The sequence below is a fragment of the Rhinopithecus roxellana genome, chromosome 11 (assembly GCF_007565055.1).
Source record: "Rhinopithecus roxellana isolate Shanxi Qingling chromosome 11, ASM756505v1, whole genome shotgun sequence".
NCBI lineage: Eukaryota > Metazoa > Chordata > Mammalia > Primates > Cercopithecidae > Rhinopithecus > Rhinopithecus roxellana.
In genome coordinates, this window is record NC_044559.1 from 37,008,403 (window position 1) to 37,036,363 (window position 27,961).

The following is a 27,961-nucleotide window of genomic DNA, read 5'->3' on the forward strand; positions in this document are numbered from 1 at the left end:
AGCACATAGTAGGTGCACCAATATTGTTTAGTGTGAATCAGCGAGTGAGCTGGCACACCCAAATAAGAACACAGGGAGACTGGAGGCAGGGAATATTCAGGGAAATAAGCCTTTCCCCCTTTCTTTAGTCCTGATCTGACTTTAAACTTGGCTCGAGGAATTCCTACAACCGAGTTTTATTGACCAGGATGTTGCCTGCATTTCTAGTTTGCTTCACACCATATGGGATTCAAAGCAAGTTTTGTAAATTCATTAATTCCTTCACCCTTGCATTCATGGAATACTAAACTTCTGCTGCTGCGGGAAGTCAGGGACCCCGAATGGAGGGACCAGCTGAAGCCATGGCAGAAGAACATAAATTGTGAAGGTTTCATGGACATTTATCACTTCCCCAGTCAATATTCTTGTGATTTCCTATGCCTGTCTTTAGTTTAATCTCTTAATCCCATCATCTTCGCAAGCTGAGGATGTATGTCCCCTCAGGACCCTGTGATGATTGTGTTAACTGCACAAATTGTTTGTAGAGGATGTGTGTTTGAACAATATGAAATCTGGGCACCTTAAGAACAGGATAACACGATTTTCAGAGAACAAGGGAGATAGCCTTAAAGTCTGGCTGCCTGTGGGCTGGGCAGGACAGAGCCATATTTCTCTCATTGCTGAATATGGGTAAGAGAAATATCGCTGAATTCTTTCCCCAGTAAGAAATAATAATTAACAGCCCTGGGGGAAAAAAAAAAAAAAAAAAAAAAAAAAAAAAAATGCATTCCAAGGGTGGGGCCTCTAAAATGACCGCTCCGGGAGTGTCTGCCTTTATGCAAATGTAGATAGGGATGAAACACGCCCTAGTCTCCTGCAGTACCCCCAGGCTTCCTAGGATTAGGAAATTCCAGCCTGGCAAATTCTAGTCAGACCGGTTCTCTGCTCTTGAACCCTGTTAAGATGACAATGTGTGCACCGTGGGACATGGAAGTTCATTAGTGATTCTAGTTTCACCCTGACCTTGTGATCTTGCCCTGACCTTCTGCCTTGTGATTTTTTGTTTCCCTTAAAGCATGTGATCTCTGTGACCCACACCCTATTTGTACACCCCCTCCCCTCTGAAAAGTGCTAACAAAAAATTGCTAGTTTTACAGCTCAGGGGGCATCCTGGAACCTCCCAACATATGATGTCTCCCACGGACACCCAGCTTTAAAATTCCTCTCTTTTGTACACTTTCCCTTTATTTCTCAGACCAGCCAACACTTAGGGAAGATAGAAAAGGATTTACATTGAATCATCAGGGGTGGATTCCCCTGATAATTCTACTACCTGCCAAGTCCTTTTCTAGGCACTAAGGACATTAGCAGTGAACAAAATAGATGAAAATTCATTTATTCATGGAGTTTACATTCTAATGGAAAGAAAGGGATAATAAATATAAGTAACTAATGTAGTGTAATGAAAGGTAAGTGCTATGAGGAGGAAAAGCAGAGGAGGCTGTGGATGGCTGGTGGTCAGAAAGGGACTCACAGAGACAGTGACTGATATGGTTTGGCTGTGTCCCCACCCAAATCTCATCTCAAATTCTAATCCCCAGGTGTTGAGGGAGGGAGGTTATTGGATCATGGGGGTTGTTTCCCCCATGCTGTTCTCATGATAGTGAGTGAGTCCTCACCAACTCTGATGGTTTTATAAGGCAGTTTTCCCTGCTCTTACTGGCTGTCTCTCACCTGCCACCAAGTATAAAAAGGCATGCCTGCTTCCCCTTCTGCCATGATTGTAAGTTTCCTGAGGCCTCCCCAGCCATGCAGAACTGTGAGTCAATTAAACCTCTTTTCTTTATAAATTACCCAGTCTCAGGAATGTCTTTATAGCAGTGTGAAAATGAACTAGTATAGTGACATTTAAACAAAAATGGAAAAAGGTGAGGAAACAAAGCTTGCCTTCATCTGGAAGAATGTTCTAGAAGGACAGCCAGACAGCAAGGCAACTGGTACAAAGGCCCTGAGGTTACTGTACACCTGGTGTGCTGGAGTCTACTGTGCCCAAAGCCCAGTAAATAAGGGGAGGGCATGTTGGCCAAGCAGAGCTTTGTGGGCCTTGGGGACATTTTGCACTTAACTTTTGACTCTGAGTGAGATGGGACCATTGAAAGGTTTGGAAGATAGCAGTTGTATCATCTGACCTGCTCTCCACTGTACTGGTGATATTTGGGATAAAGATATCCATAAGTTGGTCTTACTATACCCTCAATCAAATAGTATAAAACAGCCTCAAAAACTTACATTAAAAACTTTATCTAGAATACAAGTACCAAATACCTTTGGTGAAAAAAATGGTGTGGAGGTGGTAATATCAGTACCAATTTTCTTTTATAACCTTTAACGGTTCTAATTTAACAGTAATTCTTTCATATCACCAATACAGAGTACTCAAAATTTGCACTAAATACTCTATGCCCATAGCATATAAAACAGTTCTCATGATCTTCATTACTGTCCATTCTTAAATCTCTTTATGCAACTATCTGAAATGTTTTACACTTTACTAAAGTATAGCATAGACAGAGAAAAGCATGCAATTAATTAGGGTACAGCTGGATGAAATTTCTCAAAGCGAGCCTCTTTAGCCAGGACCAGGCCAAGAATCAGCGTATCGGCCTCCCCAGAGCAACCCTGTGACTTCTTCCTCCTTGTTGCTACTCTGCCTCCCACCCAAGGGTAACTACTTTCTTGACCTCTATCTCCATATTCTAGACTGGTCTACTTGTAAACTTCATGTAAATGGATGATGACATATTTTCTCTTTCCTGTCTGGCTTCTTTTGCTCAACATTATGTTCGTGAGATTCACCTCTGTTGTGGCGAGGAGTGGTTTATTCTCTGTGCTGTGTCATCGTGCAGAAGGACTGTAGTGTGTGTATTAGTCCGTTCCCATGCTGCTAATAAAGACATACTTGAGACTGGGTGATTTATAAAGGAAAGCGGTTTAATTGACTCACAGTTTAGCATGGCTGAGGAGGTCTCAGGAAACTTACAATCATAGCAGAAGGGGAAGCAAACATGTGCTTCACATGGCAGCAGCAAGGAGAAGTGCAGAGCAAAGGAGGGGAAAAGCCCCTTATAAAACCATCAGATCTGGTGAGAACTCAGTAGCACAAGAACAGCATGGTGGAAATCATCCCCATGATTCAGTTACCTCCCACTAGGTCCCTCCCATGACATGTGGGGATTATGGGAACTACAATTCCAGATGAGATGTGGGTGAGGACAGCAAAACCATATCTGTGTGTGTATCCACTCTGTTGTTAATGGGCTCTGTTGAGTGCTCTTGAATAGTGCTGCCATGAGCATCCTTACACAGGTTTTCAGGGGACTGTGCACACATTTCCAAGTGGTATCAAGAGATGTGCTGTTTAGCTTGAGTTCCGTTACATGTTTTAAGAGAACCACTCTGGCTTGCTAAGTATGGATTAAAAAGTGCCAAAGGACAAGAATGGACATAGGACATGAATGACAAGGTTTGGGGACAATCTGGGAGAGGTGAGGGTTGATTGGATCAGAATAGAAGCAGTCTGAGTGGTAAAGGGTGGTTAGGTCTGGATGGATTTTGAAAGTCCCATGTGGTCGTGCTGGTGGGAAGTCACCAAGCATTTGGCCTGTGACATCAGAAGTGGTGCCTCCCGTGGTGAAGAAACGCAGGATCCTGTCAAGAGGGCACAGAAAAACATTTGCATGTGCTGTGCCATGTGCAAGGCCCACTCCTTCACATGGTAGCCACAATCACTGCAGCTGCCACCCTCCAGCCAAACAGGAAAATTCCCCTGGAAGGCTCCAGAGAGAGAGCAAGATTGGAGAGTACCTTTTTAAATGGTTTTCTTCCAAGAGAGCCTACTGCTTATGCACCACAACTGCCTTTCATAGTTACACATTTGTTTGTAAGATTATCTGCTCATGTCTGAAGTACCAACTTATAACTCTGTCCATGTTTAGCTCCTTGTCCTAGAGTTTTGTAAGCAACCAGAAACCCATTGTTCCCTAAAATACCTGACTCTTTAGAAGACGCCCTGGTTTTCCTCAAGCATGCTCCCTCTTTTGTATACACTAACATATCTCTTTGCCTGAGGATAAAAAGCCTTCTTTGTGGTTGAATCTCCAACTCCCTCCCGTGTTCCTGACAGGGTTTCAAATCTGCAGGCATCAAACACAAAACACATGGACGATTCTCTTTCTAACTCCCTGACTACCCATTACTTCCAGGCGCTTGGGTTCATTTTTCTCCACCTCTGGGTTTTATGAGAACGTCTCCCCCTCTTTGCAAACATCATTTTGACATAGTATTCCAGATTCTTCTGAATTGACTGAGAGCTTAGACAGTACTGTTTTATTATTCTACTCCAACTTTCTTTCTCATTTATGTTAACAGAACTCTTTTTTAACCCATACGCAGTTTCTTTCTCACAGCAAGACCTCTTTTTCTTCAAAGTAAACAAGGTTACCTACACCTGCTTAACTAAATCAATAAACAAATGGATCATCAAGCATCCTTCAGATAAATAGCCTATACCACTTGACTGCCAACACGAGTGGTATCTTTGAACTAAATCTAATAGAGAAAGCCTGGAATAACTGATTCCTGTTGGTTTCTTCCCCCCTTGAAATGAGATGAAACCTGAGTCTTCAGATAACCCTGCCATCGATTTTTAGTCTTTTATCCTCCATGAAAGAAACCCCCTTGTTCTAGCTTTAGCATAATAGCAAACAGCTTTTGGTTCTATTTAAAGCTCCATGCACTCTCTCTTTTTCCTTTCTTTTGGGGTAGGAGGTTTATGTGGTCTATGGTGATGCGGGACTGTCAAGACACCAGCCTCTGAACTGGCCTGATGCACTGGACACCTTGTAACCCACTAAGACACAATGGACTTGGGGAGACAGGAGTTGCTGCGAAATGCTCCCAAATTCTGCTCACTCCAGCTCACTGGCACAGGCTGCTGAAGAGCAGAGCAGCCAAGCGTGGTGTTCAATGGGAGTTTAACACGTATACAAGATGTGCCAGGAGATGGGGAAACACTCAATTATTAAAGACCGATGACAGGAGCCTCCTACTAATGAGCTCACAGTACACCCAGACGCAACACTTGGAAGAGGAGTCAGAGGAGGTGACGGCTCTGTCGCCTGGGCTGGAGTGATCCTGTGAGACTTTTCATCCAAGCCTGCACTGGCTGGGCCGCCCCTTCTCCCCAGGCCTTCTTGGGAGCCTGGCTTCTCCTGGGGACCCTTGCAAAGGAGTAGTTAATTACTCTGCTTGGCCCTGGAGCGTGTCTCTAAATTGCTCAGATGCTGGCCTTTGCTCGTCCTCCAGTGTCATCCATTATTCACATGTTTTTTGGGCACTTGCTGAGAAGTTGGGCCTTTACCTAGGGTCGTAGAGAAGAGGAAACCATGACTTTATGCTTCTTCTTCTTTTTCTGTTGTTGTTGTATTGTTTTGTTTGTTTTGTTTTGTTTAAGACAGAGTCTCGCTCTGTTGCCCAGGTTGGAATGCAATAGTGCAATCCTGGCTCCTGGGTTCAAGCAATTCTCGTGCCTCAGCCTTCCCAAGTAGCTAGGATTACAGGAGCATGCCACTGTGCCCGGCTTATTTTTTTATTATTATTATTGTTTCTTTTTTTTTTTTTTTTTTTTTTTTTGAGATGGAGTCTTGCTCTGTCACCAGGCTGGAGTGCAGTGGCACAATCTCGGGTCACTGCAACCTCCACCTCCCATGTTCAAGCGATTCTCCTGCCTCAGCCCCCTGAGTAGCTGAGATTACAGGCACCTGCCACCATGCCTGGCTAATTTTTTGTATTTTAGTAGAGATGGGTTTTCACCACATTGGCCAGGATGGTCTCGATCTCCTGACCTGGACATCCTCCCACCTCAGCCTCCCAAAGTGCTGGGATTTCAGGCATGAGCCACCATGCCTGGCCTTTTTTAAGTTTTATTTTTAGTAAAGACAGTGTTTTGCCACGTTGGCCAGGCTGGTCTTAAACTTCTGACCTCAAGTGATCTGCTTACCTGGGCATCCCAAAGTTGTGGGATTATAGTGCCTGGCTACTTCTTACTTTTTAATGGGGGAAGCTGCTGTCTACAGTACCACGAGAAAACAATTGAATTGAGGACCCAAATGCTCCCATCCATCAGGCACAGCACTGGGTGACTCCCTCGTACCCTTTATTCAGTGCCCACAGCAGCCTGCATGAGAAAGGGACATGTAATGCAATTATACCCATTTCACGGATTTGGAAACTGAGATGAATCTTACGGGACTGCTCAAGGTTGCCGCTTTGTCTGCTAGTCCTCAGGGCTGGAGTGCTCACCAATGCAGAGCCAGAGGGAGCAGGATGGATTTTGGATTTTGAGAGCACTCTTGACAGTTTTTGCAGACTTTTCCAGACAAGTGGGGAGAAAGCTGTGTCTGAGTGAGAAGCGAGGTTGAGTTTAGCTGGGGAGGAAGAATGTCATTTCAAACAAAAGGAAAAACATGGCCCATGGGCACCAAGGCTGGCCTGAGGTTTCACTGGTCTGATGAGATGACCCTGTGAGCATCATGATGGGGCTAGAGGTGGGAAACAAGGCTGCAGATGAGGCCAGAGCCAGGACCCCACATGTCCCAATGCATGCCCATTGTCACAGCGTGACTTCTAATAGTGCCCTCTGTGCTCAGAAGTGGCCTGGTTTAGATGATAAATTCCATGATCACCGCGTGCCAGAAAGAGTCTGGGGTGGCAGTGGGTGCTTTCCAAAGAGCAAGGCTTTGGTCCTGCAGGTGGGGATGGCTGGAGCTTATAAGGAAGGCCCTGATAGCGATGTAAGCTTTGGAAAGGTCGTCCCAGTAGCATGGAGGAGGGGGATGGAGAAGAAAATAAGGAGATAGATACTCCAATGGGGGCAGAGGAGGTCATAGCCAGAGTCCAGGTAATGACAGTGGGAATGGCAGGAAGGAGCCAGGCTCTAGAAGAGAGATGCCCGGAGGCCAGTTGAGGTGATACTGGAACTTTTTGGTGCAGGGGAGGTGTCTAATGTGGGTTGAGTGGACACCCATCACAGAGAGGGACACCAGAAAAGACAACTGGCTTGGCTTTCAAACTCTTAAATGAGAGGCTCCAAGGAGCATCTTACAGGCAGAAGGAAATGCAAGGCAGCTGATAGGCAAGGAGCCAGACCAGTTTGAGAGTGGCCAATGGAGAGACAGACATTTGAAATGAAAGGAAGTCATGGAACAGCGGAGGGACAGTGCAGCCAGAACAGAGGCCAGGCCAGGATGCTGGGCAAAGCCCTTGGAGAGGCTCCAGCGTGAGGGGTGTGGGAGCCATGGGACAGACAGCTGGCAGTGCAGTCAGAGGTGGTCTATGGCCCAGGGCTGTGCAGGAACCGCAGGCTGTGGGTGAGCCATGGGAGGAGGCAGAGGCAGAAGTGGAGACCTGGGGACAGAGGGGTTCCAAGCTTCCTTAGGGATGGTCAAGGGAAGGGGGCTGTGGAGCCAGGAGCCTGGGAATCCAGAGGCTTTCCCTGGGCTGGTGCAAAGGTAATTGTAGTACTTGCCCTTACTTTCTATGGCAAAAACCACAATTTTGTACCAATCTAATATCTCATGGCCCCTTCTCTGTTTCTGACACCCAACTGGGCCCACCTGCCTCACTATTCAATTCACTCCAGATGCCCTTCTCTTGTATTTTCTCACAACTCATTGAGAATCAATTGGTAAATACTGTCTCTATCACCCAAGCTGCCCCAAATGGAATTGCAGCTCAGGCCTTCACGGTCCCCTGCTGAGTGAAGCCAACATTACCTGCCACCTGGACATGGGCCATGGACACCTGCTGGCCTCCTGGCTTGCCCCTGTGCTCCACACTCCACACTTCAGCCAGGGCCAGCCTTGGCAGGTGTCAGTTGGATCAAGTTCTTCTCTTGCATTCCCCAGCCACCTTCAAATCTAAAGTGTGTCCTGGGTTTCAGTCCCCATGATGTGCCTGCAGCATTGGTGTCCCCTCTCTCACTCACCTCCCTGCAACACTTGTCCCCACCTCTATCCTGTGTCCCTCAGCCCAGAACAGTCTCCACTAGAGAGTCATATCCTCCCCAAATCAAATGTCACTGATCTAATGTCATTTACCAGTTCCTCTCTGGAAACCCAACTAAACTGTACCCCCTGTATCTCTCTCCTCCTCTTTCTCCTGCATTATTTTCACTTTTTTTTTTTTCTGATTCAGCTCATTGCAACCTCCACCTCCCAGGTTCAAGTGATTCTCCTGTCTCAGCCTCCTGAGTAGCTGGATTACAGACACCCACCACCACACCCAGCTAATTTTTGTATTTTTAGTAGAGATGAGGGTTTTACCATGTTGGCCAGGCTGGTCTCAAACTCCTGACCTCAAGTGGTCTGCCCACTTCGGCCTCCCAAAGTGCTGGGATTACAGGCGTAAGCCACCAAGCCTGGCCTCTGCATTATTTTTTCTTCAGAGCAGTTATAACTTCCCATAATTATATTTTTTCCATCTTTTTGATATAACCTATGTACAGTAAAATTTACTCTGGGTGTTGACAAAATCACACGGCCCTATAAGCACCACCACAATCAAGAGAGAGAACAATTCCATCACCCTCAAAATGCACTTGCCCCCGCTTTGGACTCAGCCCCTTCCCAGCCCTTCTTTAATGACCACTCTCTTTTCAGATTGCTTTTCTGTCCTTACAGTTTTGCCTTTTCCATAATATCATATAAATGGAATTGTATAGTATGTGGCATTTTGAGTCTACCTTCTTTCACTTAGAATAATGCATTTGGGAAGTCAGGTGTACTGGTGCATGCCTGTCGTCCCAGCTACTCAGGAGGCTGAGGTGAGAGTATCACTTGAGCCCAGGAGTTTGAGCCAGCCTGGGCAACACAGCAAGATTCCCATCTCCTGTTAAAAAGTTTTAATAATACATGCCGGATTCGCGTTGCTGGGTATCAGTAGTTGGTTCCTTTTGATTGCTGCATAGTATTCTGTTGCAAACGTATACCACAGTTTCTATATCCATTCTCTGTTGAGGATATTTGGGTTGTTTCTAGTTTTGTGTGACTATGAATAAAGCTGCTATAACCCCTTGTGATCAAGTTTTTGTGTACACATACATCCTCATTTCTCTTGGACAGATATCTAGGAGTGGGCTAGTTGGGTTCCGACAATCTTTTTTCTAAGGTGGTCGTACCATTTGACATTCCCACCAGCAGTAGATGCGAGCTGCAGTTGCTCCACCTGCTCATCAGCACTTGATGTTGTCACTTTTTGTTTCATTGTATTTGTTTAGCCATTCTAACCAGTGTGTAGTAGTATCTTATGGTCCCATCATTAGACATTGATTCCTAAGAGACTGAATATATAAATGGACAGTGACCAGACCATACATGACAATAGCACTCTGACCCACAGCCTCTGCAGCAACCTACCCAGGTTGGGCAGGACTTGGTCTGTGAGTGCAAACTTCAACTCAGGACCAACCAGAGACATCCCAAACTACAGCCCTAATCAGTTGCATAGGATGCCTCTTTTCTAGGTGCCCCCAGCTTGCCCATACCAATAGCCTCCAATCCAAGCATGCCTTCCTCTTTTCTGCTGTAAAGCCTTCCCACTCCCCTGCCTGCCTTGGAGCCTCTGCCAAACACCAGTGTCAGTGGCTGACTCCCTTGCTATAGCAAGCTCTGCATGCCTCTGCCTGTTCTCATTTAAATGGTCTTCATTTATCTTACAAGTTTAAGTATTCAGTCTTACTCCGTCAGGACAGGGTGTCTGGAAAGGTCCCTGACATGCTAGTGCATGCTCCAAAAGTGCTTGTTGATGGACTGCAGGAGACTCCAGCCCTCAGTTCTTGCCCTTGACTAATTTCTTTTTAAGTCAGGCAGCTGCCTGGGCAGTGGGAGGCCTGGGATTCTGGCAGGTCCCTGGGCTCCCCATCTCTGCTGGAGGAGGGGGCTTAGCTCTGCTTCCTCTCCAAACTGACCCTTGCTGCCTCCTGCTTACCTGCTTCTCTGCCTGGTCTGAGCGGCCTCCCTTCACTCTGTAGAGAGAAGATGGAAGGGCTTGGGGCCACCATGGGGGCTGTAGGGTAAGGGCCTTCCAGTTCTTTCTAAGGATCCTGTCTACTGTGGAAGAATGTGGAGCCCAGAAGAGAGAAAGCCTACAGCAGGCCCTTTTAGAGGCAGCCAGAATCTTCCCTACTTTTGGAAGCGGACTCGTGAGAAGCGGGGCCTGTTAGACTAAACATTGCACTGTCCCAAATTGCACCAATTTTGGAAACACTTCTCAGGCTGTGCCTCTCTCTGGGAAAGGGCTTTATAAACCCTTACTATGAAGCAGTCTCAAGCGGCTCTGAGTGCATCTCAGCTCCAGGGCTTTCAAAGGCCCTTCTGTGGCCAGCGGTAGCACAAAAGCAGCTTCCCTGGGCAGGCTGAGGGCTCGGCCTTGGCCTTGGTGGGGAGGGGGCCGTTGAATCTCAGGAAGGTTGGTGAGGGCCAGGGATTAGGGCTACAGGAAGACCCCTCCCAAAGCCCTGGAGACACCCACAAGGGCCGTGTTTTCTACCTAGTAAATCAAACATTAAAAACAAACAGCAGAATACAAGGTCCTCTCCATGCGTGAGGGTATCTTGTCACTATGGCGTCAGATTTATTTTTTGGAAAATGTATGACTGTTGCTTTATTTGTTTAGAACATCTCCAATTCACCTCAGATTAAGTATTTAATGATCTGCAAACAGAGATTTGAAGATGCAACAATGTGATCAGTTTCACCCTCTGTGTTGGAAACCAGTTGTGAAGTGCTATTGTTAAGGATGTGTTAAGTAGGTGCTACTGGGAGAGAGAAAAGAATCCACCCCCAGTCTGACACTCCTGCATCCCTATAAGATGACTCTGTTCACGGAGGCCAGAACATTTGCTGGGCAGAGGAACCGCTGCAAAACCGGCTGTGAATCTGGGCTGCTGACTTCCTCATGGGGGGTGAGGTAGTGAATCTTCAAATTGTGCCCGTTCTGTTTCCCCATCAGTAACTGGCAGGCAACTCACAGGGCTTGGGGATCCATAGCTTGAGTAGCACTCGACAAACAGAAGCACTTCTTATTCTTTTTATGCTCAGCAACGTATTTATTTCAGATACACAAAAAAGACAGGCTGAAGTCAGAAAAGAACTGGGGAGAATGGCGAAGTTTGAAGCAACCTCACCTACTGCCTAAGATTTTGGCTGTGTTTTGGGAGGGAGAGTTTTGTATAAGGTCTGGTTTATTTCTAGTTGATTAGTTTTCTATCTATCAATTTAACTTCTTTATTTGGCACCTTTGTGTGTAGAATGCACTGCAGGGTTCTATGAGTGAAATAAAGGTGGTTAAGTTATTGACAAGGAATGAATGTATGAACTGATGGACATTGAATTCCTGGAAGGGACAGGTATTGGGTCAAGGGCTTTCGCATTTCCTCTTTTCATCTGCCCAGCAGAGATGGCTTGTAAGGAATCTTAACGGATGAGGAAACAGAGGTTTACAGAGCTTCAGTGTTCTCTCGGGGTTCCTAAGTGTGTGGCTAGGATGGCGTCTGATCCCTGGCTGGTAGGGCTTTTGTGGACAATGAGCTCCTCTGACTTGGGTGGAACCAGCGACTTCACTGCAGACTTCCGTGTGTGCATCCTGCCCTCCGGCTGCCCATCACAGGGGAAGAAGCCCCACCCTCGCACAGCTGGGCTGCTGAGCTACACCCACACCAGACACCACAGGAGAGGTGGAGGAAGGTGGGGGAGTGTGCCAGTGAAGGGATCACACACCTCTTTCCCTCTGAGATTTTCCCAAGCTGTTCAAATGATATTCTGATCCCTGACACCTTCCATCTCCTGCCTCGGTAATGACCAGCAGCCTCCCAGCAGCTCTGCTGCTTCTCAGTCGCGTTTCCCTACTCCAGCACTTTTCGAAATTCCCCTTGGATGAGAATCAGACCCTGAGCTCCACAAACTTGGAAAATTTTGAGTTGTAAAAAAAAAAAAAATGTTTGTTCCTGTGACAACTTTTTTTTTTTCTTTCCCCATGAATTCTCCTAACAAATGTAGTTTTCTCTTAACTCTGGGCTTTTTCTTGAATTTCATTTCTTAAAGCTGACTCTGTGTCCCCAGATTTTTTCTGCTCTCGTGGGCTTGGAGCCTGCTGTGTGGCTCTGGCTTTGACAGTCCCAGATCCTGGGAAAGACTTGCATTATGTCCCTTCTGATTTTCAGTCCTAATAGTCCTAATGGGTCACCACAATTTAGAACATTAACAGTAAATGGAAAAAGAAAGAAGAAATGAGCCCTGCCTGCACTAGCCCAGCCGGGCTATGTGTATAAACGCTTTAATGTCCGAGCAATAAAACAACAATAAAACCTTATGCCACCACAGAAAACTGTGGGTGCAACAGGCCAGCTCAAAAGTCAATTGATCCCAGTTCTGCCCTGGGGTCTCCTTTGGGAGGGGCCACTCCCTGTCACTGTGACACAGATGCAGGGAAGATGAAGGTCCCAGAGGAGAGGTGACCCTTTAAACTCAGTCCTTGCCATGCATCCAAGCCAATGCAAGTAGCCAGAAGAGATTTCTTCCTTCTCTCCCTCCTGTCTCACTCCCAGCACGGGAGATGAGCGTCAGGGAGGCAGTAAAAGAGTGGTGATTAAGAGGTAGCAAGAAGGGGCACAGACCTTTGATTGCCCACCTGTGTGCTGAGAATTCACTAGGTGTGGGGACATGACACAGGTGGGGGGCAGGTGACACTTGGAGAAAGGCCCATAATCCTATCGACATCATGAGCTGGAGTACAGAAAGAGAAACCGAAAGCACATTGAAATTGGGGGAGCGTAGGGGGCACCAGAAGACTGAAAGTCCAGGCAGCTTCTGCTCTCACTAGCTTGTGACCACAGCACATTTCTTAACCTCTCTGGGCCTCAGTTTCTACCTGTGTACAAGGGAGACTGCATCCACTGGTCAGGTTTGTTCTAAGGATGACGTGAAGGAACACATGTGTTTAACACCAAGCTTGGTAAATAGTGACTCTTGGCAGGTCCTGGCTATTATTTTTTACTATCATTCATTTTGATGCAGGCAGGTTGAAGGTTACTGTGACAGCAGAGACAGCATCCAGGAGCCCTGTCTCGGGGCTGAGATGGCTATGTGTCTTCAGACAAGTGATTGAACTCTCCAGGCCTCAATTTTCTCTTCTGCAAAATTGGTATATGCATCATACTTACTCCACAGGACTGCAGCAAAGATGAAATGAGGTGATGCTGTGAGTGCTCTCAGTAGTCCTGACACATAGCAAAGGCTCTGTAAATATCGGCTCCGAGGATGGTTCTTTAATGATATTCACAGGGTCCAAGTCAAGGAACAGCCTTAGAATTATAAAGGCAAGTGGATGCGAACACCGACGATTCCCTGAGGACACACAGTGGGTGAGAAAGGGACCCTCTCTGCTTGAGTTGGTCAGGGGGGTGAGGAAAGCCTTCAAAAGGGACGCTAACATCCACCCCAGGTTCTGAAGGGCCATGTGTGCACTGCTTAGCATCAGAGATGGGCAGGGCCAGAAGTTGGGGACACAGGTGTGGACTGAATGTGAGGAAGAACTTGTTAACATTACATTTAATTTTTTGGAGAAAGTGATATATTCACAAGGTTCAAAAACTCAAAGGGGACATAAGGAAGGATACACAGACAAATTGTGCTCACACCTGCTTTGTCTGTCACACGGGGTCTACCATACCCACATTGACTTTTATTAATTTATTAAGAATTCTCACAGTGCTACCTCATGCAAACACATGCAAACACAAATATGTATTATTTTCCCCTTTTAATGCAAAATGTAGCATGCATTATGTACTGTTTTACATATTTTTTTTTCCTTTCATTTCTTAAAGTATATCTGGAGATCTCTCCATGTGAGATTCTTGATTCTTCCTTAGCAATGTGGTAGATGCACTGGGCAAACGTGCCGTGATTCCATTATTCTCTGTAGACAAATTATTTAGCTGTTTCCAGTCTTTTATGACTACAAATAATGCTTCATTGCCCAACCTTGACTTGCCGTGGACCCATTGGCTTGATTGTATGTGTGTGATTTTGTATATGTTTGGAGGGGGTGGAGATTAGAAAGATTTGGAACCAAAAGTGGGGTTGCTGAATCACAAGTTAAAGCAATACTGTGATTTTAATAGATGTTGCCAGATTGACTACACATGGGTGGTGCTATTTTGTACTCCCATAAAAAATGCACTCAGGATGGGCATGGTGGCTCCTGCCTGTAATCCTAGCACTTTGGGAGGCTGAGGTGAGAGGATTGCTTGAAGCCAAAAGTTCAAGACCAGCCTCGGCACCATAGCGAGACCCTGTCGCTACAAAAAATGAAAACATTAGCTGAGTGTGGTGCATACCTATAATCACAGCTACTGGGGAGGTTAAGGCAGGAGGATCACATGAAGCCAGGATTTTCAGGCTGCAGTGAGCTATGATTGCACCAATGCACTCCAGCCTGAGCAACAGAGCAAACCCTGTCTAAAAAAAAAAAAAAAAAAAACCTTCAAATGTCTATTTTGCCACAGGTTCCCCAACTGCTTTCAGGGTCTGGGATTTCCTGGCCTATTAGGTAAGAAGAGGTTTCCCCAGCATGATGTCAATCTTTCTCTTATTCATAAGTGTACCGGTGCACAAGTCATTAGCATTTCTTTTTCTGTGATTTGGCTGTTCATGTATTTTGTCCATTTTCTAGTTGAGTGGTTGTTTTTGGTTTCCTTCTTGATTTCCAGAGGATGGTTTTCTATTAAGAAGATTATCTCCGTCTAATCAGAGGAAGAGGGAGGGAGAGAGCCACCTGTCAGCAGAGGTGTTGGCAGGGATGTGGGGGAGGGAGAATCCAACAGAGGCTGGGGGCTGGACAGGCAGGTGTTGTTAGTAATAACAAGTTGTTATTATCACTGCCTATGTGTCAAGGCTCAGCTCAGATCCCACCTCTGCCAAGAAACATTCGCAGATCTGCCCAGTTGGAATGATTGTTATCCATGGCCAGAGTACACCTCCGTGGACATCATAATCTTCCTGATGACCAGTGAGTGACCAAAAGGTACAGGAGGAAAAGCATTGCTGGGGATGCTGGGAGCTATGAATTCCTCATCCCAGCAGGGCTGCGATTCACGCCAGGAATGGTCCTTCCCTAGTCTGGGCCTCAGTTTCATCAGGACAGTGGGAGAATTAGACTAGGCTGGCTTCCAGCCAATTCACCTGGGGAGCTTTCTAACAACACACGTGTCTGGTACCAGCCTCAGATTTGGTTGGATCAGAGGGAGAGGCAGCCTGTGTATTATTATTATTATTATTTTTTTTTTTTTTTTTTGAGACGGAGTCTTGCTCTGTCAACCCATGCAGAGGCATGATCTTAGCTCACTGCAACCTCCTCCTCCTGGGTTCAAGTTATTCTCCTGTCTCAGCCTCCCGAGTAGCTGGGATTACATGTGTGCACCAGCACACCCAAGTAAGTTTTGTATTTTTAGTAGAGACGGGCTACTAAATGTTGGCCAGGCTAGTCTCAAACTCCTAGGCTCAAGTGATCCACCTGCCTCAGCCTCCCAAAGTGCTTGAACCACCACACCCGGCCAGTCTGTGTGTTTTGATGTGCAACTCTTAGTCTAGACAGTGATGACTGTTAGGACCCCTCTGATCCAGAAACTTGGTCACTGTGCATCTCCTGCCCAAGGGGCAAACCCCTAGGAGATTGTGTCTTCCTGGGGGTAGGCATATTCCTCATCGGCATGTAGCAGGCACTCGGGAAACATCTGTGGAATCCAGCAGGTGAAGTTATCTCCTCCTTGAGTCTCATTTTCTTATTTCTGTGTATGAAAATGCACTGCAGGGAAGGGACAATTTTGTAACCTCTGAACTGTGTGGATTTGATCCATTTATAACACAAAGTTAATCTAGCCCAAATTAATCATCCTGAAGCTATTAGCCATTTGGAATCTCTCCCCAATGGGATGAGGGGTCGTGCATTTACAACATGTGGACTTTATGAATAATTGTTTCCTCTTCAATGCTGAGCTTGTATTTTCTTGATGAAAAATCCATGGATTTTTTCCCACCTGATTTGAGGCTGCTGTTCATACTGGAAGCCTTCTCAGCTCTTGCTTTAATAACTCTGGCTTCTCTGACCTTTCATCTCTGCTCCTCTACCCATGCCCCTAGATTTGATAGAAAAATCCAGAGTGTGTGTCCAGCAAATGACTTCCGGGGAAGTGAAGGGGGGCAGGCTTGTGGGCTCCCTGACTGCATTTTCTAGCACTTTCGCTTTTAAATGCTCCTAAACAAACAGCCAGCACTACTGGTCATTAGGGAGGCCTTTGACGGAGCCGGTGCATCAACCCAATTACTGGGGCGCGTCCAGGCTTTACACTGTGGGTTAGAGTCCACGGCACTTCAAGTGTAATCTGTGCTCTGGCAGCCTAAGAATTTGTTTTAGGCTTAATTGGCCCGAGGCTAGTACACGGTCCCCAGCTTTGTCCCCTAAAGCGATGCATGCCACAACTCAGTCTGAGAGTGGATGAGCGGCTTCCTCAAGGCCCCCTTACAGTGGGGATAAAGCTACATCAAAGGCATTCAGCAGAGACTGCCCGCCCGCCACGCACCTCGGGCTTGCTGGGCAATGTGGCATGCCCGAGTACCTGAAATGACAAAAACCACGATTCTCTTTCATTCTCAGCTGTAACCATATGCTTTCCCATGATGCTTTTCTCCCATAAATCAGCCTCCAGAATAAAGCATGTGTACACAAACATTTCTTACCAGTCAGCCTTTCCTTTACTACTTTGTAGCAAAATAAATGAACGCGTTGTCCTCACCCCACTGCCTTGTTAGTGTTTAAGACGAGCCCTGGATGGGGGATCGCAAAGAATGGTCTGTGGCCCTGTTTCTGCTCCCTGTGACCTTGGGGTTAACATTGAACCTCTTCTAGCCTCAATTTGTGCGTGAGAATAATGGAAATGCCACCCCCCACTCCAGACTCTCTCACTGGGTAATTTTAAAAATTGAGTGAAAGCATCTCTGAGAAGTGCAAAATTATTCAAATTCATTGTGTTCCTAATTTCGCGATTCGAAGTAGGTGTTTTTTCCCCCCGCCTTTAAATCTTTGGTGGGCGAGTTTTCATCCACTACAGGAAGTTTCTTCAGAGCAGGTGTATCTGGCAACAGAAGTACAGCTCACCTTCCTCATCTGTCACCATTTGTCACATTTTCTAAAGAATACCTCTGCAGATCATATACCAATTTGTTGGGGGCAGCTATCCATCAAGGCAGAACCTGGATCATTTATCTTTAGACCTGGCTGCTGCCGCCGACACAAAGCAGATGCCGCCCTGAAGGGCTAAGAAATGACAGAAACAGCTCCTCTGAGAGGGAGCCACAGCACCCTGTGACTTGTTATGTGTGTGTTCCAGGAAGAAATTGCAAAGAGAAGGCACATTTGAAATTACTGCAAACCTCCACTCTGGTTCTGTGTATTTCTTTCCCAAGTCTAACACCCAAGAAGGAAAGAAAGGTCTCCGCAGACTCTGGTCCCATTCCCAGATAGCTTATAGTGTCGACATTATAATTCCTATTTGGTTCACAGAATTTATGGAAAGCTCAGGTAAGGCTTTGTGTGACTACTCAAACTTTGGGGAATTACACATCATTTGTGCAGTGAATATTTGAGCAAGTGCTCCACTCTGGGAATACGATGGTGAACAAGCAGGACAGAGCCTTTGTTCCAGGGATCTGACAGCCCTAGAGGGGAGAGGACAGATGGCGGATGATAGCAATCACTGCAGAATGTGGCAAGGAGATGTACAGGGGCTTTAGGAGCACCCAGAGGAGGCAACTAACCTGGTTATGAAGAATTGGAGAAGCTGATGAAATACTAACCAGGGCTGGGTGGCTGTGGGGATAGAGGAGTGTTCAAGACAGAGGGGAGCAGGTGTAAGACTCAAAGTGAAGGCAGAGCCTGCTGCATGAGCAGTGCTTCTCAAAGGGCGATTCCCACACCAGCATCACAAGCAAATCACACTCCGTGAACCAGAAGCTCTAAGGGTAGGGCTCAGCAGTCAGTTTGAACAAGGCCTCAAGTGATTCTGATTCACGCCTTAGTCTGAGAACCTCCGTGTTAGAGGAAGTTAGCGAAGAGGTCAGCCCATCTGAGCATCTTTCCTTCTGGAAGAGACATTCCCACTATCCTGGCCACTGTAACAGGGCCCCTTCTTGTACTTTGGATTCCCTTTTTTTTTTTTTTTTTTTTTTTGTCAAACTGCTGCCCTTCTCTGCTATGTTCAACTGTGATGCTTTGTTCTTAGCTCTTGGCCAGGGATAGTGCTCAGCCTCCTGACCTCCATACTCCCCCTACTCCAAAAAACTGCAGGAAATAGACATATCCACAGTCATTGGCAGAGATTTCATCAATCTTCTCTCAATAATTGTTAGAAGAAGGGAAAAAAATCCAGAATATCAATGAAGATATAAAAGACAACAATATCATCCAACTTGACCCAGTTGACATTTATAGGACAGTTGAGCCCCAAATAGAAATATACAAATTATTTTCAAATATGCATGGAACATTTACCAAGATAAATTACATTCTGGGTTACAAAACAACTCTCAATAAATATAAAAGGATTCAAGCCATACAAAGTATTTCTCTGATCACAATGGAATTAAATTAGAAATCAATTATAAAAAGAAATTTGGAAAATTCCCAAATATTTGGAAACTAAATAATACACCTCTAAATATCATACAGATCAAAGAAGAAATCAAATAGAAGCTAGAAAATACTTTGAACAGGATAAAAATACAAACAAAATCTGTGGAATGCAACTAAAGCATTATTGAGAGGGACATTTGTAGCATGAAATACATAAAAAAAGAGAAAAGTCTAAAATAAATGACCTCAGTTTCCACCTTAAAAAATAGAAAAATAACAGCAAACTGAACAAAAAATAAGCAGAAGAAATGAAATAATAAAGATCAGAGTGGCAATCAATGAGATAGGAAACAGATGAACCATAAAGCCAATAAAATAAAAGTCAAGTTCTTTGAGAGCATCAATGAAATGAATATACTTCTAGCTAGACTAATTAGGTGAGAGAGAGAGAGAGAGAGAGAGAACACAAATTACCAATATCAGGAATGAGAGAGATGATATTACCATAGATCCTACTAGATATTACAAAGATAAAAGAATATTATGAACAAATTTATGCCAATAAATGTAACACCTTTGATGAACAGAAAAAATTTTTGAAAGACACAAACTACCAATTCTCACTCAGGAAGAAATAAATATTTTCAATAGTCCTTTATCTATTAAATAAATTAAATGTGTAATAAGAAAGCAAATCAAAAGCTTCAGGCCCAGATGGCTTCACTAGTGAATTATAACCCAACATTTAAGGAACAAATTATATTAATTCTATGCAAACTCTTCCAGGTAATAAAAGAGGAGGAACTACTTCCCAAATCATTGTGTAAGACCACCATTACTCTGATACCAAAATTAGACAAAGATATTGCAAGCAAACTACTGACCAATATCCCTCATGAACATATAAGTAAAAGCTCTTAACAAAACATTAACAAATAGGATTAAACAATATATCAAAAGAATAATACATCATAGCAAGTGGGATTTATACTAGGAATACAAGATAGGTTTAATATTTGAAAATCAATCAATTTAATTCATCATATTAATAGACTGGAAAAGAAAACTAATCCTCTCAGTGGATGCAAAAAAAGAGACATTTGTCAAAATCCAGTATTCCTAATGAAAGATGTCAACGAACTAAGAATAACAGAGCATCTATGAAAAACCTATAGGTAACATCACACTAAATGGTGACAGAATGATTGTTTGCCCCTAACACTTGAACAAGGCAAAGATGGCTGATCTCATTACTTTTATTCAACATTATACTGGACATTGTAGCCAGTGCAATAACACAAGAAAGGTAGAGTATAAAAGGTATTCAGATTAGAAATGAAGCACTGAAACTGTCTTTATTCACAGTCGATATGATTATCTCCTTAAGAAATCTACCAGACACAGAAACAAAAAACAAAAAATCCTGCTAGAATTAATAAGTGAGTATAGGAAGTTTGCAAGAGGCAAGGTCAATATAAAGTATTGATTAGATTTTTATTACTCGGAACAAATCGTTAAAATTACAATAAAAATATCACTTATAGCATCATCAAAACATGAAACACTTAGGGATAAATCTTACCAAAAGATGTGTGAGACCTGTATACTGAAAACATAAACATCGATGAAAGAAATTAATTCCTAAATAAATGGAGAATGATACTTTGTTAACAAATCAGATGACTCAATGTCATTAAGAAGTCAATTCTCCCCGAATTGAAACATAGATTCCGTGCAATCTTAATCAAAATCTTAACTAACAGGCTTTTCTTTTTAATTGAGTAGGCAGAATAGCCCCTCAACAATGCCCATATCCCTAGATGAATATGTTATGTTGCATGCCAATAGGGATTTTTTTTTTACATATAATTAAGATTATGGGCCATAACATAGGGAAGTTATGGATTATTCAGGTAGACTTCTTGCCAGTTAAGGGTTTCCAGGTTCTTGGCGTCTTGAACAAAGAACTGGCAAAACACACAAACAAAACAAGGAAAGAATTAAGCAACAAACGCAGAGATTTATTGAAAATGAAAGTACCCTTCCACAGGATGGGAGCAGGCCTGAGCATAGGGGCTCAAGAGCCCTGTTACAGAATTTTTTGGGGTTTAAACATCCTCTACAGGTTTCCACTGGTTACGTGGTGTAAGCCTTATGTAAATGAAGAGGGTGAAGTAAAGTTACAAGTCATTTACTTGGCAGACACCCTATGTAAATGGAGAGGATATTTCTTGTTATAGCTGAAGTGTTTCCATTTGATTTAGTTCTAGGAATTTCTTATATTCCCTGTCCCCAAACCCTCTTCTCCAGCCACAGGCCCATCTAAACTAATCACATGTGTTCCTAAAAGCAAATAACTGTCTTGAACTGAAAGAAGAGGCAGCAGTAGAAAGAGGTGGCAAAAGGAAAAGTCAGAGAGATTCCAGACATGAGAAATCTTCAGTGTACCATTGCTGGCTCTGAGATGTAGAGGCCCATGTGGAAGAATGAGAGAGGCATAAAGAAGTTAAGGGCAGCCTCCAGATGACAGCCAACAAGGCAATGGGGAGCTTTGTCCTAATGCAGGGAACTGGATTCCACAAGCAGCTTGCATGATCTTAGAAGCAGAGCATTCCCTAGAGCCTCTAACAAAGAACACAGCCTGGCTGACACTTTGATTTTAGCCCAGTAGGATGCAGGTCAAGCTTTGGCAAAACTGTGAGATAATAAACTTAGGTTGGTGTAAGCTGCTGAGTTTGTGGTAATTTGTTACAGAAACAATAGAAAACTAATACAATTGGCAAGCTGATTCTAAAATATGCATGGAAATTCAAAGGATCTTAGAATCAGAAAAAGGGAAAAACAAAACCCTAAAAAATAACAAAGAAGACATATACTGTCTGTGTTCAAGACTTCACCAAGACGGTATGGTATTGGTGTAAGGATAGATAAAAACAGAAAAAGGTATTGGTGTAAAAACAGAAAAAGGAGTCCAGGAAAAGGCCCACATATTTATTGTCAATTGATTTTTGATAAAGATACAAAGGCAATTCAGTGGAAAAAGAATAGTCTTTTTAACAAATGTTGCAGAAACAATTTGATAGGCCCTTCCAAAAAATAAACTTGGATCCCTACCTCACACTATATAAAAAAATTAACTCATGTTGGATCACAGACCAAAATGTAAAACCTGAAATTATAAAACTTCCAGAATGAAACACACAAGCAAATAATTGTTACCTTGGTTAGACAGAGCTATATGAATCACTGAAAAGATGTCCCATAAAAGCAAAAATTGATAAATAAGACTTCATACAAATTAAGAACTACTCCTCTTCAAAAGACATGCTAAAGAGAATGAAAAGACAAGTCACAGAGTGGTAGAAAATAGTATATATGTGTTAAAGGAGTTTCATCCAGAATATATAAAGACACGTTAAAACTCAATACAAAAAGCAAGTAATCCAATTAAAATGGCAAAAGACTTAAACAGATGCTTCACCAAAGATGACGTACAGATGGCAGATAAAGATTAAAAGATGTTCAACATTATTAGTCAATAGGAAAATGCAAATTGAGCCTCAATGAGATCCCACTTGCATTAGTCCATTTTCACGCTGTTATAAAGAATACCTGAGACTGTGTAATTTATAAAGAAAAGAGGTTTAATTGACTCACAGTTCCACAGACTTAACAGGAAGCATAGCTAAGAGGCTTCAGAAAACTTACAATCATGGCAGAAGGCAAAGGGGAAACCAGCACATCTTACACGGCAGCAGGTGAGAGACACAGAGAGAGAGAGAGAGCAAGCACGGGCAAAACTGTACTTTATAAAACCATCAGATCTCATAAGAAAAGCATGGAGAAAAACGCTCCCATGATCCTATCACCTCCTACCGGTTCTCTCCCTTTTTCCCTTGACATGTAGGGATTACAATTGAGATTACAATTCAAGTTGAGATTTGGATGGCACACAGAGTCAAACCATATCACCACAGCACACCTACTGGAAAGGCCTAAATTTAAAAGATCACCCAATGCAAGTGTTGGTAAGGATGTGGAGCAACTGAAACTTTCATACCTTGATGGAAATGTTAAATGATGCAATCACTTAAAAAATAGTTTGACTGTTTCTTAAAATGTGAAACATACACCTATCATGTGATCCAACTACTCCATTCATAGCTATTTACCTCAGAGAAATGAAAGCACATGTCCATAGGAAGACTTGTACATGCACATTCATACCAGCTGTATTTATAATCACTAGAAATAACCCAAATGGCTTTCAACAGGTGAATACATGAAGAAATTGGGATATAGTTATATAATGGAAAACTACTTAGCAATAAAAAGGAGTGGGTAAACCCAACAGCATGCATGCACCTCAAAATAAATATGCTGAGTGAAAGAAGACAAAGTACATACTGTATTATTCTACTTATTTAAAATTCTTGAAAATGCAAACTAACCTATAGTGACAAAGTAGATCAGCAATTGCCTGGGAATGGGGGTTGAGGGGGCTGAAGAGTAGAATTTCATAAGGACACAAGTAACAGTTCCTTAATTCCATGTCTGGGTATATGCCTAAAATAATTGAAAGCAGAGTTGCAAACAGATATTTGTATAGCCATGTTCACACAAGCATTATTTACAATAGTCATATGGTGGAAGTAGCACAAGTATCCATTGACAGATGAATTGATAAAGGAAATGTGGCATATACATAAGATAGACTATTACTCAGCCATAAAAATGAAGGACATTCTGACACAGGCTAAAACATGAATAAACCCTGAGGACATTATGCTAAATGAAACAAGTCAGTCACGAAAGGTCAAATGTTGTATGATTCTATGTATATGAAGTACCTATGGTAGTCAAGCTCATAGTGACAGAAGGTAGAATTACTGGAGGCTAGAGGGGAGTAGGATAGAAGTGATATATTTAATGGGAACCGAGTTTCTGTTTTGATGCAAAAGTTCTGGAGATGGATGGTAGCAGTACAACAATGTGAATGCACTTACTGTCACTGAACTAGACACTGAAAAATAGTTAAGATGGTAAATATTATGTTATACAAATTTTATCACAATTTTTTAAATGGGCACAAGGAAACTTATGGGGTAATTTTTTTTATTATCTTGATTATAGTGATGTTTTCATTGCCATATACAAATGTCAAAACATCAGTTTGAATACCACTTTAAACATGTACATTTTCGTTGGGCATGGTGGCTCATGCCTGTAATCCCAGCCCTTTGGGATGGTGAGGTGGGTGAATGACTTGAGCCCAGGAGTTCAAGACCAGCCTGGGCAACATGGCAAAACCCCATCTCTACTGAAAATACAAAAAATTATCTGGGTGTGGTTGGGTGCCCCTGTAGTCCAAGCTACTCAGTAGGCTAGGATGGGAGAATCACCTGAGCCTGGGAAGTCGAGGCTGCAGTGAGCTGTGATCATGCTACCCCACTCTGGCCTGGGAAAAGGAAGTGGGACCCTGTCCAAAAAAAAAAAAGTATAGTTTATGTGTTAATTATATCTCAAAATATCTCAAATCTGTTTAGAAAAATTTAATAAAAAGAATACTTGAATATATAATGTAAAGACAGGAATTCTTATGAAGTCCTCATGTATGTTTTTATGAGTTTGAAATATTAAAGTTCACCTGGAAGAATAAACAAATGGGCATAGTCCTCCCCAGCTTGCTAACTGCCTCACAAATATGCCATTCCCTTTTCCACAAAAGGAAGTCCAGTACAAACTTTTGTCAAGGAGTACATTCGCTCATTCATTCTTTCCGTCTTTCCCTTAATATTTGAGATCCCACTATAGCCCATGGCCTATTGCATTGGGTGGCAGAGCATCAAAGAGGAAGAGCCCCAGGTTAGGGTCGTCTGATTCCCAGTCTAGGGGGAGACAGCTTGGAAAACCATCGTGCAAAGTACTTGTGAGACAAGTGGGCAAAGAATCCCTTCCAGGCCTTGTAGGGCTGCTTATGGTAACTTATCAGTTGAATTCCTAGAAATCTACAGATGTCAAAGGACAAGGGGTGAGAGAAGGGATTTTTGGAAATGTGGACCAAAGCATGGAGATGGGACAACAGAGAGTGGTTTGTGGAAAGGCCCTGTGTTGGTTTCCTTGGGCTGCCATGACGTTAACTGACTGACTTGAAATAGTAGCAATTTAGCCTAGAACACTAGCCTTATAATTCTGGAATTTAGATGTGCAAAATCAAGGTGTTGACAGGGCCGTAATCTCTCTGAAGCCTGTTGGGGAGGATTCTTTCTCGCTTATTCTAGCTTATGGTGGTTTTCAGCAGTCCTTAGGGTTCTTTAGTTTGTGGAAGCATAACTTTGACTTCTGCCCCCATTTGCACACAGTGTTTCCGCCTGTGTGTATCTGTGTCTCCAGATGGCTTTTGTATAAAGACACCAGTCTTTGGATTAAGACCCACTGTAATCCAGTATGACCTCATCTTAACTAATTACATTTTCAAAGACTCTATTTTCAAATAAGGGAACATTCTGAGATTTTAGGTAGAAACAAATTTTGGGGGGATACAATTTAACCCAATCCAAGCTCTGTAAAATATGCATCAAGAAAACATGAGAATAGTGAGTCATAAGGCTGAAAATTGAATTTAGTGCTAGATCATGCTGATCCATGAACAGTGGGCCAAAGTTGTATAATTATTCTAAAGGCAATCAGTTGCCTTTTCATCTTTCTGAGCAGAGGGCAGGGGGAGTTAAATCAGTACCTTTAGAAATTGTGTGATAGCCACATGGTAGATCAATTCAGAGGAAACAGACTGTACAAAGCACCTGGGATCTGGAGCTAATATAATTATCCTCCTTATACTCAAGGAGGCAGATCCCACAGGCAGGGGCAGGAGCAAGACTGAATTATGAGAAAGGGCACTGGTTGGATAGCTTAGTGCGAGTGGTAGAATAAAGGAATGGCAGAATTGAAGGTAAACCTGACATTTGCAGCCTGGTTACAGGATGATATTAACCAACAGAGTTGGTAGGCAGGAGGAGCAGCTAACTACTTTAGGGGCTCAGGGCTCAGAAGGTTGGAGTCAAATTTGGTTGTAAAAATTGAATCTTACCTAGCATGAGTCATGTGGAACAACCCAATAAGTCAATAGTTTCGGAGGTCAGGGAACAACAGTTCTCCTGAATGCCTACCCAGGGCTTTGCTCATGACACTCCACCACACTGGGATTTCTGTGGGCAACTGGATACAGGGAGTTGGAGCTCAGGAAAGAAACAGACTAAAAATGTAGATTTGGACGGGGATATCTTGGCTGACCAGGGTGGAAACTTGGATGAATGTAGGGAAGAAACTGCTTCTTTCTAAGGCTTTCTCATCCCCTCAAATTTTGTTGTCTGATTGGGCTGCAAACCTGTTCTTGAACCAGTCAGTAGCAAAGGGAATGAATTAGTATGACTTTCTTGGACCAGTCATCGGGAAGGGGGATTGAGGCAGGGATGGAACAAATGTCTGGAAGTCAACCAATCTACCCAGAGCATGTATGTGCTGATGAATCTGGTGGGTCACAAAGAGAAAGCACAGAGATCTTCACTCTGATTTAAATACAGAATGATTTTTGTACACTCAGTTTTAGGCAGTATCTCAGTCTATTTTGGTTGCTATAACAAAACACTTTACACTGGGTAATTTCTAAACAACAGAAATATCTTGCTCACTGCTCTGGAGGCTGGGAAGTCCAAGATGCAGGTGCCAGCAGCTTTGGTGTCAGATAAGGGCTGTCAAAGATGACATCTTCTAGGCTCATCCTTACAAGGTGGAAATGGGCACCTTTAAACCGCTTTTATAAGGGCACTAATCTGATTTATAAGGGCAGAGCCCTCATGACTTAATCACTTCCCCAAAGGCTCTACTTCTTAATATCACCACAAAGTGGACATGAATTCTGGAGGGACACATTCAGACTACAGTGGGTAAGCCGTGCTACCAAGGCAGTAACAAGTGAGTCTTCAGATAAAAATTGAGAAGGAATGGCTAGCAAGAGAGAAGAACAGGTGCCCACAACCACAGGCACATTAGGCCCACAGAAGTTAAGGAGGTGAACACTTCCTCTAAAAACTGTATTTTAATCTTCATCCAAAAGGTAATTTGCATGTGTTGGCCTCAAGTAATGAGCATCCACATTTTGAAAAGCGTGCTTCTTTTCCCCTCCTCTCACCTATGCCCCATATGTTTTGCTCTTAAGATACCATAAGCCAAGAGATTCCACTTAGAGCATCATCTAGAAAGAGACCAGCACCCACAAACCAGGAAAGCAGATGTGTTTAATATGGTTTGGCTGTGTCCCCACCCAGATATCATCTTGAATTGTGGTTCCTATACTCCCCACGTGTTGTGGGAGGGGCCCAGTGGGAGGTAACTGGGAGTTGCTTTCCCCCATGGTATTCTCATGATAGTGAGTAAGTTCTCACGAGATCTGGTGGTTTGATAAGGGGCTTCCCCCTTTGCTCAGTTCTTTCTTCTCCTTCCTGCCACCATGTGAGGAAAGACATGTTTGCTTCCCCTTCTGTCATGATTGTGAGTTTCCTAAGGCCTCTCCAACCCTGTGGAACTCTGAGGCAATTAAACCTCTTTTCTTTATAATTTACCCAGTCTTGGGCAGTTCTTTATAGCAGTGTGAGAATGGACTAATACAGTGTCCAAACCACTGAGAACCAAGTTCTGGAGTAGGGCCATGTGTGTTTGTACTTCCCATCACATATATAATTCTGCAGAACAGCAGAGAACAGAAATTGCCAACAAGAAAGTTAATGGCCAAGCCTGGTGCTATTCCCAGCCCCCATGGTGGGTGCCAGAACTCAGCAAAGTTCACAGATGGAGCCCACTTAAGGAAAATGGCACCTCCTAAAAACCAGTATGGCATCAGTATTAATTGCCAATAGGGAGGGGAAAACAGAGACCATTACACACAGAAGGGAGCTGTGGTCGCCTGCTTCTGAAAAAAGGCTGCTCGTCAAACCACTCCACTCAACTGCAGACACTTGCTGAGGAGGAAAGTGCTCCCTGGGGCAGGCATTCAACAGAAAGCCCTTAGACCTGATGCATCCCAGTCATTGCTCACTGACCCGGTGTCCTCCCCCAGACCACACCAAGTGGCCCAGTTGCCAATCATAGGCTCATTTGTTTGCTCACCCAGCTGTCTGGTTTTAGAAACCTGAAGAGTTAATGATGGAAAAATAAACGTGGTGCATGCACTTCTAATAGG